A 17,433-nucleotide genomic window follows, 5' to 3' on the forward strand; every position below is an offset into this window, starting at 1 on the left:
CTGCCAATATTAGTCTCTTATTAAACCCAGGCAAAGACCCTGCATTTCCTACCAGCTATTGCCCAGTTTCTCTTTTTAATGTTGATCTCAAAATAATTTGTAAAGCCCTGGCAAAAAGATTAGAGAAGGTAACCCCCTTCATAATACACCCTGACCAAACTGGTTTCATCAAGGGTAGACAGTCATCCACACACTCACGTAGATTACTTAATTTGATAGATTTCTCTTACAGTAGAAACATAGAAACTAGTATATTATCTCTAGATGCAGAAAAGGCTTTTGATAGAGTTAACTGGAAGTTCTTATTTACAACTTTACATAAATTTGGTTTTGGGAACTTCTTCATAAACTGGCTACAAACATTATACAGTTCACCAACTGCATGTCAGGACAAACGACCAAATAGCTTCTGTCTTCAGAGGGGGACCAGGCAGGGATGCCCCCTATCCCCCTCACTGTTTGCTATCTTTATCGAACAACTAGCAGCAGCAATTAGGCAAACTACAGGTATTAAAGGCATAAGTGTAAGAAAATAGAACATAAGATCAGTCTTTATGCAGATGATGTTTCACACTTTCTCCGTAATTCTCAATCCTCTCTCCCATTCAATAGAACTGATAAACTCTTTTCAAAGTTTCAGATTACTCAATAAACTGGTTAAAATCCACAGTTCTACCAATTAATTTCTCCTTTGTCAATTTACTTAATACACAATTGGAGTCAGGGAATATCACATACCTGGAAATTAATGTCTCTCCCAAGTTGGCAGATCTAACCAAACTAAACTACATCCCACTTTTAAAGAAAGTAGAAGATGATCTTGCAAGATGGAAATCCTTACCGATATCACTCATGGGGAGAGTTGCAACAATTAAAATGATGGTCTTACCCAGAATAAATTACTTATTTTCAATGATCTCATACAAACCACCAGATCTCTGGACTCCTCAATTACCAAATTCCTTTGGCAGGATAAACCTTCACGAATTAGCTTAAAAACGCTTCAGAAGACCAAAGACAAGGGAGGACTGGATCTACCCAATTTTTATTATTATTTCTTAGCCAACAGGCTGTAATATACACCAAGATGTTTGCAAGATAACCCACTAGATGAGTCCTGGTTAGACATAGAACAGACACTGCAATACGATAGAGTTTTCAGACTTACCACACTTACTTTTTTAGCTCAAGCATAAGAAAACATGAAGGCTTCAAAAGTATTAGTATCAGCACCTCTCTGACAGCATGGTGGGAGTATCTAAAAATGACAGAGTCTTCACTAATACCATGCAGAGGCGCACCTATCTGGAATAACCCTGATATTTTGCAAAATAACCAAATGATGAACCTTCCAGACTGGAAAAATAAAGGAATCCTATACCTGGAACACATATATGAAGGATTGGACTTCATCCCATTTAATAGAACAGTCTCCCAATTTGGAATAGATAAGACTAGCTTTTTAGAATATCACCAAATTAAATGTGTAGTCAAACAAAAAATTAAGCTCAATAAAATAGAATTACAAACACCACCAAGGGTATTAGACTTCTATAATCTCAAACCCCCCAAACTACTGTCTAAAGTATATAAGACACTGTCCAAAATAGACGATAGAATAGCAATCCCTATTGAAAAAATGGGAGGTGGGTCTATCAGTCAGCTTTGACCAGAACTTCTGGTCCCAAACTTGTTTAAAAACTTTTTAAATGATCAGACACTCCAATTTACAATTGATTCAGTACAAAATTCTACACAGAGTACACTATGCAGGATGTTCAAGGTGGGGTTTGTGTCGTCTGACACCTGCACACACTGCACAAACACTCCTGACAATTACATTCACACAATGTGGTCCTGTCCACCTGTCCAGGAATTTGGGGGTAGAGTATGTGAAGATCTGTCAAAGTGTCTGAAATGTCATATCCCAACCGCCCCCTCTCTTTGTTTACTGGGAAACCTGGACGATGTCCCAATTGAGACATCTTTGGCTCACGTGGTTCTGACTGCCATATGCATCGCTAAGAAAACTATCCTCTTGAATTGGAAAAATAGAGATACTCTTAGCATTAACCAGTATATAAATCTTTTGTTAGATCATATTACACTAGATATAGCCTCTGCTTCCACTTCAAATCAATTTCTCTTGGCTCCTTTGATTGGTTCCATCACATAGCGATGACGCGGGACCATTGATATTGTCCTGCGGGATGATGTGGGTGAGGGGGTTGTGGGACTGAGTTAGGAGTATCGACGTTCCCTGGAGGTGGGTTCACTGGGGGATGTCTGGGACTGGGGGCCGTTGCCCCCCTCTGGAGGTGCTTGGGTTCCCTCGGGGGATGGACTACTGGTGGTTCTGAGTGGGGCCTCTTGGAGGTCTTGGTGGTGGGCATGGGTCACTGCCTGGTAGCTGCATTGCCCCTGGGCGGGTCTGGGTGGGGGCCTGGGGGCTCGGGGTGTGGGGGTGGCCGGCCCCATGGGGGGATCTGGGCGGGGCCTTGGGGGTCGGGTTCTGACATGTATGTTGCCGGGGAGAAGGCAGGAACATGCAGCAGTGCCAGGCTCGGGTTTAGGGGCCTCGGGTAGACCTTGGCTCCTCTGCTGTCCCATCACAGGGGAGGGGGAAGTCCAGGAGGGGGAGGACCCAACCTTACCTGCATATGCTATGTCTTTCATAATCCGGAAGTTGTGCAAATGCAGGGATGGGCATAGATATTCTGCTGGGGTGGGGCTGGGTTGGTGCCCTTGGACTCCGTGAGGCTCTGTGATGCTGCTGCTTTGGACCCTGGCAGGATGGGCTGGGGTCTCCATGCTCTGGGTGGCATTTTGACAACAGAGGTGCCTATTGGGGCCAGTGGAGGTGCTGGCTCCCTGGAGGGCTAAGCCCAACCAGCTATTCCTCCCCATACCCACATATTTCTCTCCTGCTCCCTCATATCATCACACAAACATGCACATAGGACCTTGGGGGGTGGACAAGTCAGGGGGTATGGGTATGGACCCCATTTCTGCATTCCTGTGGCAACCTGACCCCCAATTTTATTTGCACTTTAAACACTTCCACCAACGACATTCCACGCAAACACACACTTAGGGCCTTGGGAGTGAGCACATTCAACGGCATTTGGCAGGGGGATTTCTGAGCGTCATCCCAAGTGCTGGTGCCCACTTCCAGTTTTAAACTGCACTTAGACACTGAGGGCTGTGGGTGCAAGTGGGGTGGGGTGGTGGCATCAGCTGGCATAGGCCAGACGATGCCCGCACTGCCCGCTCACCACAGCAATGGAATACACCTCATCAACACTCATTAACACCATATTGGAGCAGGCGGAGGGAGACTAGGGGTCTTAGCACACCTCTGTTGTCGCTTGGCTTCCCTGGGCTGGATCTGAGGCTAGGAGGGAGATCCGGCCATCCGGTTGGGGTCTGGGGTGGTGGGTTGCTGTGCCCAGCGTTGGGCAGGGGAGCCTGCTCATCAGCACCCCAGCAGAAAGGGTTGAACTCTGGGAACCGGTAATGGTTGTACCCCATGTGCAGCAGTACCGGGACCAGAGTGAATAGGGTGTGAAAGGGGAGCATGACTGGGTGTCCGGCGTGCATTTTTGTAAGTCTTTGGTTGCATGTGTATGTGTGAGCATGAGGGTGGAAGTGTGTGACTGTGTTTGTGTATGACTGTATATGTCAGGTGGGGCCTTTGACTCCTCCCTTCTCCTGGGACTTCTTTTGATGATATAGATCTTCGTCTCCCCTCTCCCTGCTACACTTGGTGTAGAGTGCAGTGCCTTGGTCTGCCTGGGCCTTCAGCGTCCGCAGCACTTCCGTGTTTGGGTCTTACCAGTATAGACATATATATACATAGACACTTCGTTAAGTGCTGCATCACTCTCGAGTGCGTTAAGACGCTTCTACATATGTATATGTTTATACTCTCGTCTCTCTTCTCTGTGATGTCTGAATCATTGTCTGAATCCAGTGCGAACCGAGCCGACACAGTATTTTGCAATGTTGTTTTTTTTTTTTTACTCGGTAACGGACAAAATAAAAAATGTAGCGAAGTGCAATACTTACAAAAAACAATATTTATGTAAAAGTAAAATTACGGATTTTAAAAACTACTTAAAAAAGTATAAATGCGCAAAAAATCTAATCAATTACAGTAACGCAAGTAAATGTAATTCGTTACTTTCCACCTCTGCTTATACAATATTTATGATGTTATTTTTTTTCCTGGTCTCCTGGAGATTTCCAATTTTGTAGAATTAGAAACTTAATTCCAAACTTAATTTTATTGCAATTGAAGTCGCGATCGGGCAACTGTGAATTACAGGAGTATTGAACGGAGAGAAAAAGTGGCGACTGAAGGTGTTATTTTGTCTGCGATAAGTGCAATATAAATAACAACTTACTTACAAACGTTAGCTTACGCTCTCCCTGCTGCTGTTAATCGATCTAAACAAGTTGCCGACTTTGCCAGAATTTACCCCGCTGGATTTATAACATTTATAACATCATCCAATAAACAGCATTTCACTTTACACTGGAGCTGATTAAAATCAAACACTTAACAAAAACAAACAAACAAACAAACAAAAAACTGGATATTTATGAATTCTACCAGTCACTGGTTGGGTCACTGGGACCAGCTCCTGCACACCGGGGTGAGACAAGATATCTAATAATAGCAAATCTCATCATGCTCAATAAATAACATAAGTTTAACACACGCAATCTTACATTTGAATAATGTCATTATTACAGATAAGTATCTCTCAATTCACTATAGTGGACGGTATTGCATGTCCTCCATGGTGAACTATAGGATTATTACTAAGTAGTATAAACACATCACATTGCTGCAGTTAATTCCTGTGCTTGATCTACAGCAAGTTTCTTTAAAGTGACAATGTGTAGTTTATCATTAATCGATGGAAATTTCCATCAAAATGTTGTTGAAAATGAATGAAATGATGTCCAGTTTTTTAAAAAATTGGCGGCTTCTTGACATATAAGCATAAAAATCAAGTCTAAAATACATGGGAGCGGGTCTAAGTCTCAGGGCGACGCCATAGTAGATGCCATGTTTCCTTTTATGGGAGCCCTTTGGGACAAAAGGCATTTATTGATTTTCGACAAATGGTTACAAAACTTTCAACATTCATAAACATTGTTGTTTTACACATTTACCTCTTCACTCATTGCCAGTGATGAATGGCAGTCTGTTGTGCTTGCCATTTTGCTGAAGTTTGTGCTCCTCAGGGCTTTTTGACCCTAATGGGGGTCCGTTAATAAGGTCTTCCTCCAACACAAAAAAACTGCTTGCCTGCAACAATTTAGGTATCTACTGCCCACTATCGCCAGGAAAAATACACACTAAAAAGACAAGTTGAGTTTACACCCTAGTCTGTTAAGGCAGCCAACCGTGCAACACACAGTTATCCTATTACTGTGAAATTAACTAAATAAAAGCAATAAAAGGCTACAAACTGGCGTGTTTTGACTAGCTTTAATAGAGTTTAAATGTGTGTAAACAGTCCTTCTACCATCTGTAATGGTTAAGGGGCAGTCCCGTGAGCGGTGTGATGTCACGAGCAAAGGGTCAATACATTTATATTTTTAGAATGTCTTGCCAGTCTAAGGCTTTGGATCACTCAAATTAAAGGAAAAGTGGTCAACATTCCCAAAATAGTGCAGAGAGTTCATCCTAACATTTTAAAAATATATATTTTGTTTTCATTTTAAATCTTACCTTAATAATTTGCACTCACAGCATCTGTTTAAAAACTCCCAATTATTTTCCAAATGTATTATCATTTCACCAGTCCTTAGGCAGTTTCCCCAGTCAAGTTTTTTACGGCTTTTATGAGTTGAAAATTGAATCGACCCATAACAGTCTTCACCTAGTCCTTTTTATATGTCACAAAATCACACCTGCCCAACTGTCAGTCTGATCCTGGATGGAGATTTGTGTCCTTGGTGGATTCAGGGGTTCACTTATACCAGAGATGACATGTTCAGACTTTGTCAGGGTTAAGGTTTTGCTGCAGTCACAGTCATTTGAAAGTTGTGAGCTCCAAGAATAGGATATTAGCTCAGAGACCATAGTGTGAGGTCTGGAAAAAAGTTTTTCAGAGATTATTGGGACTCAGAGGAATGTATTTCCTCTGGCCCTACTGCTTGGCAATCTGAAGAAGAATAACAGTCTTTTGTTGTGGCTTTAGATTGTATTGAAGAGGTTAGTCTTTGTCACAGTGGTCATTACTATCAGTAAGAAGACTGATTACCCTCTCTATCGCCCCACCACAACTACATATCTAATAGGCCTGGCCAGTATCCACTTCCCTTTGTGGTAGCCACAATGGAACTTTGATCGCCATTGAAATGAGTGGCTCAAACAATGGTCCACACACACTGAGCCCTCAGTGAGACAGAGAGCAGCGTCTGCCACATTCCCCAACAAGCTTTAATTGGAAGTGATGCCAGACAGATCATATCATAACCATTAGTGATGTCCAGATAAAAACTGACCTGGGAGCTGCTCTGGAAAGCCTCTTTGTCTGAAAAGGGTCCGATGAGCCCCAGGATCTGTCAGCCTGCCATCTCTAGCAGCAATCACAGCCTGACCTCGGTCACCTTTCCCAGCCCTTAATGCCCAGAATGCTGGCTCTGGGGCTGTGGAACACGGGTAGTTGACCTCCCCCTCTCCAGGGAATAAAAAAGCTGATAGCAGGGACTAGAAATTAAAGACTGTGGCCTTTGAAAGCTTCCATTATTGTCAGAGAGAGCACAGCAATGAATCGCACCAGCCTCTCTGTGGACATGCATTATCAGAAGGGTGATTATTTGACCTAAAGTCTCTGCTTGCCCATGATTTATTTGAACCTGGCACAGGTATATTCCCCAACCTTTTTAACTTTTTGGAATGACTGAAAACACCATTTTTTTATAGTAAACCCTGGATCATAAGATATTTCAAGTGTCTATAAACTCATTTGGAAAGTTTTTAGAAAGCTTTTGCTGCATGTTTAATTTTCTCAATCAGCTTGTCCATCTATGCATAATAATGTATTTACAGATGTGTGCTGAGTTCTAAAGAGGCCAGATTAATTGTTCCACAGCTGTAGCCATTCAGAAGTGTGGGTTGCGGTGGCAAAAAGGATGAAAGTGCTGAAAGTAAAACTCAAGGTGTGTGTTACTTCTGATTTCTTCAATGTGGCAAATCTCCAGAAATCTTACAGCTCTTTGATTCTCAAGTTTTACCAGATGTTCTGCTTTTTGTGATTGTTTGATAGAAAAAACATTTTATTATACAAATTCGGATTTATCACTCTGTAATGAAGCAATGGTCTGTCGTATAAAAGAGGCATGTGCAAGTAGGTAAAAGTGGAGTGACCGGTTAACTAAAATGAGAACTTTAGCTTTCACACACGTTTTTGCATTTAGCACAGCTGAGTCTAGTCATCAGCATTATTTTTAACCAGTTTCCAAAAGCCCAAAAATACACTTGCTTTTAATTAGGGGTTAGTGTGTATGTGATGGCAGCCTTGCATTTCCTGCCTCTGATTGTCAACTGTGTACTTCCTCTGAAATTACTGTTACATGTTTGCAAGATGGGAAATGGAGGTGAGTGCAGTAGCAGTCTAAGAGTAATCGCAATTTAACGTTTGATGTCCTTACAAACCCAGAAACTGCTGTTGACACCATTTTTCTGCCACGATCTTAATATCAACCAAAACACTAACTTTCTTTACAGGTTCCTTGGCAACCGGAGGACTTGTGTGCTGTGAGTGCTGCGGTGTGTTCCCTACTGAAATCCTTCAGAAACAGGTACAAAACACAGAGTGATAGGTAAATAATTATTTCACAAGAAACCGCAGACCACAAATAACTTTTACACATTTGGCAAAAACAGACTGAGTTTCTAAAATAGCATAATTAAAAAATAATAATCGGAGGACATCATTGTTTGTGTTGTAAACAAAAACATCTATATATTGTTTTCCACTGGTTTACAACATATTGTTAATCAATACATGTAATATAAGTAGAAGAAGGAGGAGCTGATGTTACTCTCTATGTCATATCTCTTAACGGTCAACTTTACTCATATATTTAAAACATTAGCAGTGGTTTCTAGAAGAAATTATTGCCTTCTAAGTCTTACAAGGGGAATGATGGAGCTCTGGCATGCCTGTTTCAGCATGGAGGATTCAGCTGGAGGAGAAAGTAGCTTCAGATGACAGGTTGGACTCTGATTTCCTGATATTTGGACATCTTTCCTCTGACTAGATAATAGCAACACATCTCTACCACTGACTGTGTTCTGCAACACTGATGTTTCTATCATTTCTTTGTGAATGAGCTTAATTTGAGATTCAGCTTGCAGTCATTTTTAATGATTCCAAAAACTTGTCTAAAAACCCGGGGAGACATGGCTTTCTCAGTGACTGGTCCTAGGCTGTTGAACAACTTTCTCTTCACCCCACAAAACTCGGAGCATTCCAAATCCTTAAAACACACTTATTTGATCTGGCATTGAATGTAGGTTGACTTGAGTTGTTAACTGTTGTTCTTACTTGTCTTGTGTTTTTCATATCTAATATTGTTTTCTCTTGCGTGTTAGTCTTTAAATATGTTATTTTTATGAATTTTGCATCCTCTGCCTTCAACACCATCCAGCTGTGTTTACTGCAGCAGAAGAGGAGGGGTGCAGGAGTGGACAAACATCTGAATGCATGGACCATCAAGTACCTCACCAAGATGGCGCAGAGGAAGGATGCCCTGGTGCTAACGTGCGTCGTGTTTTGTTTGTTTTTGTCTGCAAATTGTGTGTCAGCGTGCTCTTACACCCGTGAAGAGCTTCTAAACGTCAGAAAATCAACGCCGACGGACCTACTTCCAGTTTTTTTAGTGGGTGTGGCGGATTTGGTCCACTTTTTAATTAAGAAAGTGAGACGCTGTAGGAGAGGGAAACGTGCGGGAGTGCTTGTGCGTCTACGAAAACGCGGCTCACGTATGCCCTTACCTGGGATCTTCCTCTCCAATGTCCGCTCACTTAGCAACAAGACGGATGAACTGGCGCTGCTGATGAGACGAAACAGAGACTTTTCTTCCTCTTCTGTCTTATGCTTCATGGAGACGTGGCTCAACGAGCAGACCCCGGATTGCGTGCTCCATTTGGAGGGATTCCAGCTCCTCCGCGCAGACAGACAGCGGGTCTTATCCGGAGGAAAGGCAAAAGGTGGAGGTTTCTGCTTCTACATCAAAAATGCCTGGTGTTCGGATGTGACTGTGATCTTCCAGTACTGCTCTCCTGCCCTGGAATTCCTCTTCATAAACTGTAAGCCGTTCTACTCCCCACATGAGTTCGCTTCATTCATTCTGGCCGCTGTTTACATCCCGCCTGGCGCGGACGTGCACGAGGCTCAACGTGCGCTCGCGGAGCAGATCCTAAGTGTGGAACAGACCTTTCCGGACTCTCTAGTTATTATCCTCGGTGACTTTAACAAGGGAAATCTGAACCAGGAATTGCCTAAGTACAGACAGTTTGTTAAATGCCCGACAAGAGAACAGTACACGTTGGACCACTGCTACACCACAGTCAGTGGAGCTTATCGAGCCGTGCAGCGTGCTGCTCTCGGCTTCTCGGACCACGCCATGATTCACCTCATCCCCTCATATAGGCAGATGCTGAAGCTCTCCAAACCTGCAGTGAGGACTTCTAAGAAGTGGACCTGCGAGGCTGTGGAGGAGCTTCGCATGTGTCTGGACACAACAGACTGGAACATGTTTGGATCTGCCACAGACAACTTGGATGGCTGCACAGACACTGTGAGGTCATACATAAAATTCTGTGAGGACAGCATAATTCCAACAAAAACCAGGGTTACTTTTAACAACGATAAGCCCTGGTTCACACCCAAACTGAGACAGCTGAGGAGGGAGAAAGAAGCAACCCACAGAGCCAAGGACAGATGGGCCATTCTCATCTGTACCGGGTCGGCCTGGGCCGGGTAGCCCCAGTCGGCCCCAGCCTGGCCCGGTTGATTCCACACATCCTTGTCTTAAGCCCATGTGGGCTGATTCTACCCACCAATCAGAGGCTTGCTCTAATGGAAGGTGTGAATTTGCTGTCAGCAGTGGGTGTGTTGGCCCTGGTCGGCCTGAAGCAAACCCCCTCGAGAAGAGGGCTGAGAATGAGCCTTGGTTGGCCCGGAAAAATACCAGGCCACCCAGATATGTAAACAACCTACGCTACCCGGCCCGGGCCGACCCGGTACAGATGGGAATGGCCCAAGAGAAAGCTACAAGGGCGATAAGTACCAGTTCTCAAAAGAGTTCACATGTTTCTTCACATGTTTGAATTTGGCCCTCTTTTATGTTGATTTTATCTCACAGTTTTCATTGGTTCACTTTTTCCCTTGTTTTACACATTTGTCTTCTACTAGAATGTTTCACTTTTTTATGTAACTTGTATTTTGAAATTTGAAATGCTTTTATTTTTGATTTGTACTTCTACTGTACCATTTTCAGCGACTTGGGCTTCCTGACAGGGTTGCGGAAGGCGCTTTATAAATAAAGCTTTGATTGATTGATTGAAGAGTTGAAAGAGGCGAGATCCCGGTACAATATGCGTCTAAAGGAGCAGTTCTCTGACAATGACACCGCCTCTGTCTGGAGAGGGCTCAGGCAAATCACCAACTACAAGCCTAGAGCCCAACATGCTGCTGACGACCTAAAACTGGCTGAAAAACTTAACTCCTTTTATGCAAGGTTTGAAATGCAACACCCATCCCCCACACCCCCTACTGCACAGGTTTCTTCAGCCACTCTGGTGTCACATGCCTCCCCCACCACCTTCACCACTGTGAATAGTACAGTCCCCGCTGACCACCCCTCCCCCTCCACTGCGTTCTCAGTGACAGAAGAGGACGTGCTCAGGGTTTTCCGTAAGCAAAACCCACGGAAATCCCCGGGCCCGGACGGTGTCTCCCCCACTACCCTGAGACACTGCGCAGAGGTATTGTGTCCAATCTTCACGGACATCTTTAACATCTCCTTGAAGTCCTGCCATGTTCCAGCCTGCTTTAAGCTGTCTACCATTGTCCCTGTCCCTAAGAAACCCCGTATCACTGAACTGAATGATTACAGGCCTGTGGCGCTGACGTCTGTGGTCATGAAGTCTTTTGAGCGCCTGGTCCTCCCTTATCTCAAGTCCTTCACCTTCCCCCTCCTGGACCCTCTGCAGTTTGCATACAGAGCTAATAGGTCTGTAGACAACACCATCAACCTGGCCCTCCACTTCATCCTGCAGCACCTGGACTCCCCGGGAACCTACGCTAGGATCCTGTTTGTGGACTTCAGCTCTGCGTTCAACACCATCCTCCCTGCTCTGCTCCAGGACAAGCTCTCCATGCTCAACGTACCCAACTCCACCTGCAGGTGGATCACTGACTTCCTGACGGACCGTAGGCAGTGCGTGCGGCTGCCTGTAATTCAATTAGCACAGGATCTCCACAGGGCTGTGTACTCTCTCCTCTGCTCTTCTCCCTGTACACAAACTGCTGCACCTCAAGCCATGACTCCGTTAAACTGATCAAGTTTGCGGACGACACCACCCTCATCGGGCTCATCTCTGACAGTGTTGAGTCCGCCTACAGGAGGGAAGTGGAACGGCTGGTGTACTGGTGCAGCAGCAACAACCTGGAGCTCAATGCTCAGAAGACAGTGGAGATGATTGTGGACTTCAGGAAAGTCACAGTCCCTTCTCTCACCCTCGTCCTGACGGACACCCCCGTCACCACTGTGGACTCCTTCCGCTTCCTCGGAACCACCATCACACATGACCTTAGGTGGGAGCTGTCCATCAGCTCCCTGATCAAAAAGGCCCAGCAGAGGATGTACTTTCTGCGGCAGCTGAAAAAGGTCAAGCTGCCGGCCCAGGTGATGGTGCAGTTATACACGGCCATCATTGAGTCCATCCTCACCTCCTCCATCGCTGTGTGGTACGCTGGAGCCACAGTGAGGGACAAACATAGACTGCAGCACATTGTGCGCTCTGCTGAGAAGGTTATTGGCTGCAGCCTTCCATCTCTCCAGGACCTGTACGTCTCCAGAACTCGGGGGCGTGCAGGTCGGATAGCAGCTGACCCTTCGCACCCGGGTCACAGACTTTTTGAGCCGCTTCCCTCAGGCAGGAGGTTACGGTCCATCCGGACCAGAACCTCCCGCCATAAGAACAGCTTCTTTCCATCTGCCGTTAGACTTGTGAATAGATTACAAACACACAACCATGCTGGTCTTCTGTACTCGGCACAACGTCACGTTATCGGCCATGTTACCATTACCTACCATTTTCTATAGATGAAAGTTTTATTCTAGTTTTTTTATTATATTTTATTCTATTCATTCTATTTTTAATCTTATTATTCATGTTATATGTAGCACATTAGTACCGAAGCAAGTTCCTAGTTTGTGAATGGTTTGTTCACTGACAATGGCAATAAACCTATTCTGATTCTGATTCTCACCAACAGGCCACAGTACGTGAGGATGCACAACTGTACATCTGAGGTGGTTGTGTGCAGTACTGGAGCTCCACATGGTATGGTGCTCTCACCCTTTCTATTCACCTTCTACACCTCGGACTTCTGCTACAGCACCAGCAGAAGTTCCAGAAGTCCTCTGACGGCTCGGCCATTGTCAGCTGGAAGTCTGAGGGGACTGACCAGGAAGGAGTACAGGTCAGTCCTCATGGACTTTGTTGACTGGTGTGAGCGTAACCACCTTCACTTGAACACCAGTAAGACAAAGGAAATGGTGATTGACTTCCAGAGAAACACACCTCCTAACTCACCAGTAAACATCCAGGGAGCAGACATTGAGGTGGTGGAAACCTTTAAGTACTTGGGTGTTCACCTCAACAGCAAACTGAACTTGTCTAACAACACAACTGCTCTGTATAAGAAGGGCCAAAGCGGCCTCCACCTCCTGAGGAGGCTGAGGTCCTTCTGAGTTAATTCCCTGCTGCTAAAATTCTTTTATCACTCTATAGTTGACTCTATTATCCACTCTGCTGTGGTCTGGTGGGGTGCAGGCAGCTCTGATTGAGACAGGAAGAGATTGAACAAGCTAGTTAACAAAGCTAGCTCGGTTCTGGGCTGCCCACTGGATACAGTTGAGGAGATGTGTGAAAGGAGGATACTGGGGAAGATTTCTTCCATCTTGAAAATCCTCTCCCACCCACTGCATTCCACTGTGGAGACCATGGACAGCTCCTTCAGAGGCTGACTGGCATCCCAAATGTAAAACAAAACGCTACCATAGATCTTTCATTCCCTCTGCAGTAAGATTAACTGGCACGGGCATTATCTTGGTACACAATAACACCAATGCAATATTCAGTTTGTGTTCAATACGCGTGCAATACCAGATTTACATAGAATGTCTATTTTCCTTATGCTGCATGTTTCTGGAAACACAAGTTTCCTTTTTATTCGTTGTTTTTAGTGGTTGAAGGTTACAATAATAGCTTACCGCCTTGGTGTGTTTACCTGTAATCTTGTTATTTTTCAACCTCCTTTTCTCTAAAGCTGGGCGCACACTGCACGACTTTTTCACTTTTTTGAGCCGATTTTCCACTCGTGCGAGAATCCACAAGATCGGGGCGAGTTTTGCGCTGAGCGTCGTGTAGTGTACAGGGGGTTACGAGAGGCGATTAACACCACGTGACCAGCTACCGATCAGCAATCGTGAGCTCGCACGGACTTCTGGCGTGTTTGATATTTTGCTCGTCCCTCGTGAGGTTATCGCACTGTTGAAGTCCCGCTGCGAGCAGCTGTGACCCAAAAAGTATCAGAACCGCTCACGGCGCAATCCTGCATCAACACCGCTCGCCCGCTATTTCCCTAATAACACACGTTGCTCGTTTTTATTTCTACATGTTTCTTTACTCACAAAGATTGTCAAGAAAGCGTGTTTGTCGTGTTCATGTCAAATTAAACTGATCCCAAAACACAGATTTACTTTCTTTATTTCGTTTTCCTCATCCAGCCCCCATAAATCCCTGTGTGTCCCCCTGCAGCACTCCCAAAGGGCAACAGGTAAAACAAGACAAAAAATCTGACGTGATGTGTAAAAACTGCTATTTTTAGCATATTTCTTAGGGCCGACGTGTTGCTACCCGACGTACAGTGTGAGCAGTTAGGTCGCGTCCGAGAACTGGGTCGTGCAGTGTGAGCGCATGACTCGTGAGATCTGCCCTGGGAGGAAGTCATACAGTTTGAGCTGAAGCTGAGTGCTACGAGTGAAAAAGTCGCACAGTGTCCGCCCAGCTTAAGTGTTGGTGCTGCTGTAGCACGTGAATTTTCCCACTGTGGGATTAATAAAGTCTATTCTATTTTAACTGCAGTTATTGTTCACATTGATGTTATTGTTTTTAGTATTGTTCAGCACTTTGGAGTTGCTTATGTCACACAGTGGAATGTGTGTTTTCTGTTGCTTTAAATCCTTTTAATAATTGTTTGAATTTCTTAACAGTTTTGTGTCATTGCATGATTTTGTTGTGTGTTGTTGGTTTTATGTGCATGTTTAGTTTAGATTGTTTTGCCACTGTTGACATGACAGTCACCTGAAGAGGTGGGCATGACTGTGAGAGCGCACCAGGTGTGCATAGTTAGCAGGCTGATAAAAGGAAGAAGCTGCAGAACTGCGGAGAAGAAAAAGAGACAAAAGAAACAAGAAGGCAGAGGGACTGCACTAATATAAGAGGACGTAGCACAGAACGGGTTGGATCGCGGGAGGAGCAGTTCATCCCTGACGTGCAGCAACGAGTGGGAGCAACACCTTTGAATGACAGCAGGGCATAGGTTGGACCTCTGCCTGCATTCACGAGTAGACTGCTTCCACTGTTGTATGCTGGGTGACACTCCGCATGGTTCAATCCTATGGGAGGAGAAAGATTGCACTGCTTCACAGACAAAGGTTCTGTCCCAGTCTTTTGTCCTTGTCAGGGAGGAGCGGCGAGAACCCCCGGGAGATCACGCCTGAGATGATCGCCTGTTGAGAGCGAGACCAGAGACTGCTGGAGTCGGACACCGAAGCCGGGAGGTCGCCTTTCCCATCCTGGAAATTCCCTCTGCGTGACTTTGTGGACCTGGGAGGAGCCCAAGTATCTTTGGGAGTCTCCTTGAGGAACATGTTTTAATTGCTTTTATGGACTCCAACCTTTTTTAGGTTTTATATACTTTTAGACTGGGGCTTTATTTAGTTAATAAAAGAGGTCACAGACAAACTTCTGCTCTCTGGTGTCTCTGTCCCTCTGGTCTTGCACCCTCGCTCTCCACCTGTGTCGTTGCGAATCACTGGTGTGACGCCTGAGCTCTGCAGCTCCGGCATTGTCTAGGTTACACCTACACAACTGGAAATGTGCTATACGAATAAACTTGACTTTGAATTAGTTCATGGATGAATCCAAGGTGCATAGATTCAAGTACTTCATGTAGCCTGGCAAGCCATCCTATACATGTGATAATATAGTCTGGCCGTGGCTCATAGATAGAACTCAGTCGTTGGGTGAAATCTACAGTTGTCTTTCAAACTGTATGCTATTGAACTAAAACACGCGACATGCGGATGTCAGCCAACAGGGCAGTCCACCATATGCTGTCAAAAAAGATGCAAATACATAATTTTTCTAAATCAAGATCTTAAGTACCTATTTCTGCTCTTCACTCAAAGAAATTTTAAAGTCTAAATAGTCCAAAAGTTGATGCCAAATCCAGTTTAAAAAGGCTGCCTCCATCTTTGTTTTTTCACTCCGGCCCTGTCCACACGTAGCAGAGGATCTGCCAAAACGTAGATATTTTTCTACGTTTTGGCTTGTCATCCACACGAAAACGGAGTTTTTTCACACGAAAACGGATATTTTTAAAAACTCAGGCCAAAGTGAAGATCTGCGTTTTCTCCGTTTTGGGTGTCTGCGTGTGGACAGACAAAATCAGAGTTTTAAGGTCTGCAACGTAACTTTCCGCGAAAAAAAAATGCTGACATCACGTGTGCTACCTGTGTTTACACTAGCCGACAGCATGGATGCCCTCAGAGCTGCGCTCGCTTTATCAATTGTCCAAGCGCTTTTTGCTTGTTTGTTTTTGCAAGCGGAATTACTGCTCCTTGCAGAAGACCACAGACAAAGGACGAGGTTAAGAACGGGGAAGTACTGCCACCTACAGGTCTGGCATGTCCTTAACAACGTATTTATCCGGGTACGTGTGGACAGAGTTTTTTTTTTAAATGAGGTGGTGTGGATGCAAGTTTTTGGAGGGGCGGATATTCGTTTAAAAAAAAACCTGGCTACGTGTGGACTCGGCCTCAGTTGCATCATCCTGCTCACCAAACTGATGGATCGCCGTGTTCAGGTATGCTGAGGGTCTAGTAGAGTGTGACTAGACCAACATGCATAGCAAAATCCTTTTGCTTCTGCTAAGGTGTGTAGGCTACTTCCTGTACATTAAAAGGAAAAAAAATAAATCAAATCACAAATTGGTATTGAATGTAAAATGTTAATAGTGTTAGTGCAAATTGTTTATATAAGATTTCTAGCTAAATGCCGTAGTAGTCATTATAAAAGTCAGTTATGAAAAAAAAACAAGTTGAACGTATTCCACAATTTTGCAGAAAGGAATGAGAGATTACTCACAGAGCTGGAATTGGAACAGTTTGTGGAGTGCACGCTGCTTACTGTTCTCTATGCTATTTAAATCTTTGAATAAAGGAGTGTGAAATGCCTGGAGTTTTAGTTTTTTTTCCTTTTCCATTCTTTTCTCCTACAGGTGTATGCAGCTTCTAGTGAAGCTGCTGGAAGAAATGGACCCATATTTTTGCTGTTGAGTCTAAGTTGTATAAATTGTTCAAAACAATTTTCTCTTCAACACAAAGAGAGGATGCTAAATTCTGCCTGGAATAAAGCATATGAAAAGAAAAATAGTGCTCTGGCTATCATGGCAAGTCATCACAAATACATCTTCATAGATTCCTTGTGGGTGGTTTATGTAAGGTGTTACTCGGCAGCAGGATAATCAGTAATGTTTTCTATTGTCTAATATTGCACCAAAAAAAATTAAAGAGCTGAAGATTTACCAACAGTCTTGTACTGACTTTAAATCCCTGGAATCCATCTTTATATGCAGTATTCAGTTTGTTACACGCATGTCGTAAAACACCTTGTTCACTGTTCCCCAAAGTTTTATCCAAATGTCAAAGCTTTAGCGTTAAAATTGATAATAGCAAAGTTTCTCCGATAAAATCTGCATTCTGCCTCATCTACGCACCTAAAGTCTTGCAAATACTTCCAGAAGGAACAAAAATACCTGCAGGGTTGTTCCCCAGTGGGAGTAGAGTCTGTGTTTAATGCAACCTCATGAAGAATAAGTAGCCTGG

Source organism: Nothobranchius furzeri, chromosome 1 (assembly GCF_043380555.1).
Source record: "Nothobranchius furzeri strain GRZ-AD chromosome 1, NfurGRZ-RIMD1, whole genome shotgun sequence".
Taxonomy (NCBI): domain Eukaryota; kingdom Metazoa; phylum Chordata; class Actinopteri; order Cyprinodontiformes; family Nothobranchiidae; genus Nothobranchius; species Nothobranchius furzeri.